This window comes from Salmo trutta, unplaced genomic scaffold (assembly GCF_901001165.1).
Source record: "Salmo trutta unplaced genomic scaffold, fSalTru1.1, whole genome shotgun sequence".
Taxonomy (NCBI): domain Eukaryota; kingdom Metazoa; phylum Chordata; class Actinopteri; order Salmoniformes; family Salmonidae; genus Salmo; species Salmo trutta.
Window position 1 is genome coordinate 33,312 of NW_021822955.1, and position 6,524 is coordinate 39,835.

The following is a 6,524-nucleotide window of genomic DNA, read 5'->3' on the forward strand; positions in this document are numbered from 1 at the left end:
GACATCTACCTCCCCACCACCATATGACATCTACCTCCCCCCACACCACCATATAGACCATCTACTCCCACCACCACCTATAGAACATCACCTCCCCCCCCCACCATATAGACTCTACTCCCAAACACCACATATATACATCTACCCTCCCCCCCACCACCACGACCATATTAGAAATCTACATCCCAACACCACCACCCATATAGACATCTACCTCCCCCCCACCACCACCATAATAGACATCGACCTCCCCCCACCACCCTATAGACATCTACCTCCCCCAACCACCATATAGACATCTACCTCCCCCCCACCACCACCACCATATAGACATCTACCTCCCCCCCACCACCACCATATAGACATCTACCTCCCCCACCACACCACCATATAGACATCTACCTCCCCCCACCACCATATATACATCTACCTCCCCCACACCACCACCATATAGACATCTACCTTCCCCCACCACCACCACCAGAGACATCTACCTCCCCCACCACCACCACCATAAGACATCTACCTCCCCCACCCCATATAGACATCTAACTCCCCCCCCACCATATAGACATCTACCTCCCCCCACCACCACCATATAGACATCTACCTCCCCCACCACCACCACCATATAGACATCTCCCCCCCCCCACCACCATATAGACATCTACCTCCCCCCCACCACCACCATATAGACATCTACCTCCCCCCACCACCACCATATAGACATCTACCTCCCCCCACCACCATATAGACATCTACCTCCCCCCACCACCACCACCATATAGACATCTACCTCCCCCACCACCACCACCATATAGACATCTACCTTCCCCCACCACCACCACCATATAGACATCTACCTCCCCCCACCACCACCACCATATAGACATCTACCTCCCCCCACCACCATATAGACATCTAACCCCCCACCACCATATAGACATCTACCTCCCCCCACCATATAGACATCTACCTCCCCCCCCCACACCATATAGACATCTACCTCCCCCACCACCACCATATAGACATCTACCTCCCCCACCACCACCACCATATAGACATCTACCTCCCCCACCACCACCATATAGACATCTACCTCCCCCCCACCACCACCATATAGACATCTACCCCCCCACCACCATATAGACATCTACCTCCCCCCCACCACCATATAGACATCTACCTCCCCCCACCACCATATAGACATCTACCTCCCCCCACCACCACCACCATATAGACATCTACCTCCCCCACCACCACCATATAGACATATACCTCCCCACCACCACCACCATATAGACATCTACCCCCCCCCACCACCACCACCATATAGACATCTACCTCCCCCCCACCACCACCACCATATAGACATCTACCTCCCCCCACCACCACCACCATTTGACATCTACCTCCCCACCACCACCACCACCATATAGACATCTACCTCCCCACCACCACCACCATATAGACATCTACCTCCCCCCCACCACCACCACCATATAGACATCTACCCCCCCCCCCACCACCACCATATAGACATCTACCCCCCCCCACCACCACCACCATATAGACATCTACCTCCCCCCCACCACCACCACCATATAGACATCTACCTCCCCACCACCACCACCATATAGACATCTACCTCCCCCACCACCACCACCATATAGACATCTACCTCCCCCACCACCACCACCATATAGACATCTACCCCCCCCACCACCACCACCATATAGACATCTACCTCCCCCCCACCACCACCACCATATAGACATCTACCTCCCCCCACCACCACCACCATATAGACATCTACCTCCCCCACCAGTACATAGACACAAGGTAGTGGCTGTGTCACATCTATAGCTGTCGGTCTCCAACAGAGGAGCCATAAAGGTTCCTCCACCGTAGCAGCCATTACACCTTCATGATCGACTCCAGTGGTTTTAAAGAGATCATTTTATCGTTTCATTCATTATTTTCTGCCCATGTTTTGATTTCACAGTCGACACTTCCCTATTGCTCCATACATTTACATTTACATTTACATGTACATTTGACTGATTTAGCAGTTAGTGCATTCATTTTAAGATACCTTCGTGGGACATTCACATAGGTGGGACAACCGCATTGCGAGGTACATTTTCCTCAATAAAGTGTCTATCAGAAGAGTCAGAGCTAGGATGGGGATGAAGAGCAAGTGTTTTTACATGCGTTTTTATGTGGGGGTGTGGTGTCGGGATGAGGAGGAGGATTATTTAAGATACTCTTTGAAGAAGTAGGGTTTCAGGTGCTTTCGGAAGGTGGCTAGGGACTTTGCTGTTCTAGTTTCAGGGGGAAGATGGACAGGGACTCTGCTGTCCTAGCTTCAGGGAGAAGGTGGACAGGGACTCTGCTGTCCTAGCTTCAGGGAGAAGGTGGACAGGGACTCTGCTGGCCTAGCTTCAGGGAGAAGGTGGACAGGGACTCTGCTGTCCTAGCTTCAGGGAGAAGGTGGACAGGGACTCTGCTGTCCTAGCTTCAGGGAGAAGATGGACAGGGACTCTGCTGTCCTAGCTTCAGGGAGAAGGTGGACAGGGACTCTGCTGGCCTAGCTTCAGGGAGAAGATGGACAGGGACTCTGCTGTCCTAGCTTCAGGGAGAAGGTGGACAGGGACTCTGCTGTCCTAGCTTCAGGGAGAAGGTGGACAGGGACTCTGCTGTCCTAGCTTCAGGGAGAAGCTGGTTCCATCATTTTGTATTTTGAATTTCGTATTCATTATGGATCCTCATTAGTTCCTGCAAAGGCAGCAGATACTCTTCCTGGGATCCAGCAAAATTAAGGCAGTTATACAATTTTTTAAAACATTACAATACATTCACAACAGATTTCACAACATGTGAAAGTGTGTGCCCTCAGGCCCCTACTCTAATACAAAATATCTACAATGCAAAATCCATGTGTACGTGTGTGTTATCGTGTGTTTTGTATGCATGTGTCTGCACCTATGTTTGTGTTGCTTCACAGTTCGCGCCCACGAGAAGCAGGAGAGCGTACGCCCGCTGCTCCCGGCGATAGGTCCAGACCTCCCACAGTGCTCCGTCAGATCCAGAGTGAGGGAAGGAGCCGAACTCGACGACAAAGCCGCTGTTGGAGTCAGCGTAGTTAGAGTCAGCAACCGTCGTCTCAGACACAGGCAGTCCCAGCGATGAAGGCACAGGTAGATCAGGCATCAGTGCAGCGAAGATATTCCTTATGTCGATCTGCTCCGAACGCCCTCGCAGTCACTCCCGTCCGCTTCGCAGCAAGCCACTTTCCTTTGGTTTCCACAACTTGTGACGTGGGACCGGCGCTGATTGGAACACTCTTGTTGCTGTTCTCTGTCTCCTTCACTTCAGAATGGTAGAGGAGAAGCAGACGCACACTGGCCTTGGCTAAAACAAAGAATAGGTAGTAGGGTGGAATTTGGAATTGGAATTGTAATTTGGTTGACATCCTGAATTGACTGGAATTAAAATGGAATTGACCCAAACCCTGATACTGTGGGTTAATAACTGTTCAGTACTGTACGGCCTTGAGAATTACCATTCCTTTCAACAGAAGAGTTGCTGTAACTTTTTCCATGGCAACTGGCAGATTGTGCTTTGGCTCAACAAATACTGTATAGTCATTGGCATTAGGGTAGGCCATCGTTGTCAATAACAATTTGTTCTTAAACTGACTTGCCTAGTTAAATATAAAGGTTAAATTAACCAGGCCTTCCTCCTGAGAGATACATGTATCGCCCCAAGCGTTGACGTAAAACAAATCTGCATCCCAAATGGCATCCTATTCCCTATATAGTACACTACTATAGACCAGAGTCCTATTCCCTATATAGTACACTACTATAGACCAGAGTCCTATTCCCTATATAGTGCACTACTATAGACCAGAGTCCTATTCCCTATATAGTGTACTACTATAGACCAGAGCCCTATTCCCTATATAGTGTACTACTATAGACCAGAGCCCTATTCCCTATATAGTACACTACTATAGACCAGAGCCCTATTCCCTATATAGTACACTACTATAGACCAGAGCCCTATTCCCTATATAGTGCACTACTGTTGACCAGAGCCCTATTCCCTATATAGTACACTACTATAGACCAGAGCCCTATTCCCTATATAGTGCACTACTATAGACCAGAGCCCTATTCCCTATATAGTGCACTACTTTAGACCAGAGCCCTATTCCCTATATAGTGCACTACTGTTGACCAGAGCCCTATTCCCTATATAGAGCACTACTATAGACCAGAGCCCTATTCCCTATATAGTGCACTACTATAGACCAGAGCCCTATTCCCTATATAGTGCACTACTATAGACCAGAGCCCTATTCCCTATATAGTGCACTACTATAGACCAGAGCCCTATTCCCTATATAGTGCACTACTTTAGACCAGAGCTCTATTCCCTATATAGTGCACTACTATAGACCAGAGCCCTATTCCCTATATAGTGCACTACTGTTGACCAGAGCCCTATTCCCTATATAGTACACTACTATAGACCAGAGCCCTATTCCCTATATAGTGCACTACTATAGACCAGAGCCCTATTCCCTATATAGTGCACTACTATAGACCAGAGCCCTATTCCCTATATAGTGCACTACTATAGACCAGAGCCCTATTCCCTATATAGTGCACTACTATAGACCAGAGCCCTATTCCCTATATAGTGCACTACTATAGACCAGAGCTCTATTCCCTATATAGTGCACTACTACAGACCAGAGCCCTATTCCCTATATAGTACACTACTACAGACCAGAGCCCTATTCCCTATATAGCACACTACTACAGACCAGAGCCCTATTCCCTATATAGTACACTACTACAGACCAGAGCCCTATTCCCTATATAGTACACTACTACAGACCAGAGCCCTATTCCCTATATAGCACACTACTACAGACCAGAGCCCTATTCCCTATATAGTGCACTACTACAGACCAGAGCCCTATTCCCTATATAGCACACTACTACAGACCAGAGCCCTATTCCCTATATAGTGGTACTACTACAGACCAGGGCCCTATTCCCTATATAGTACACTACTACAGACCAGAGCCCTATTCCCTATATAGTTTGTTGAGCAGAGGCCTATTCCCTATATAGTGCACTACTGTTGACCAGAGCTCTATGCAGCCTGGTCATAAGTAGTGCACTATATAGGGAATAGGGTGCTATTTGGGATGCACTACATCAAGAAATACATGTGACTCAGAAGAGAGCGGGGAGATAAAATGAATTACTTTGAATCCACTACAAGACAGCAATAGAAACGTTCCTCTGTACCTTCAGGCTATGCTCAAATCATACACCCCAACTCGAGTATTCCCTCCCACCCCTACAGAAGGGCAGCTTCCACTCAGCCCAGTCAAAACTCTTTTCTGTACTGGCACCCCCAACGGTGGAATCATTTTCTCCCTGAAGTTAGGACGGCAAAGTCACTGCCCAACTTCCCCAAAACATCTGAAACCCTACCCCCTTTTTGTGAACTAACACTCGCACTTGACAACAACAACAACAAAAAAACGTTGTTTATTAGCACTGACTTGGCTGATAGCTAATTTGCTTGAAGAAAAACATAATTAATATGACTGTGATAAGTGGTTGTCCACCTGGTTATCTTCAGATGAATGATGAATGAACTGTAAATCATTTGCTAAATGACTCAGATAACTTTTTAAGATGGATAATAAAAGGCTTGCTTTATAAATTGAAACCTATCACACCCGTAACCATTTCACATGAATTCAATGACTGTATGTTTTAGTCTATAGTTATCTGTATATTTTAGTCTATAGTTATCTGTATATTTTAGTCTATAGTTATCTGTATATTTTAGTCTATAGTTATCTGTATGTTTTAGTCTATAGTTATCTGTATGTTTTAGTCTATAGTTATCTGTATGTTTTAGTCTATAGTTATCTGTATGTTTTAGTCTATAGTTATCTGTATATTTTAGTCTATAGTTATCTGTATGTTTTAGTCTATAGTTATCTGTATGTTTTAGTCTATAGTTATCTGTATGTTTTAGTCTATAGTTATCTGGATATTTTAGTCTATAGTTATCTGTATACTTTAGTCTATAGTTATCTGTATATTTTAGTCTATAGTTATCTGTATGTTTTAGTCTATAGTTATCTGTATATTTTAGTCTATAGTTATCTGTATGTTTTAGTCTATAGTTATCTGGATATTTTCAATTCTCACAGTGTTGTATGTAATAATCCTACTCATGCAGGCTTTGTCTCCCATTGACTCCCAGCCATTTCAGTCTCAAAGAGATCTGGAGGCTCCAGGGAGTCCTCTTCTGGTGGGAGTGAGTACTGCCTCTCCCGTTCACCACTAGTACCAGCACAGATAACACATCTCAACTCATCTCTATCAAATCATCAGGGTTATGGCTTGACCCGGGGAAGAGAAGAGAGAGAGGAAAATACATTCTGCTCAGTTATAGCAAAAAATATGCGCTCTTGGAACAGC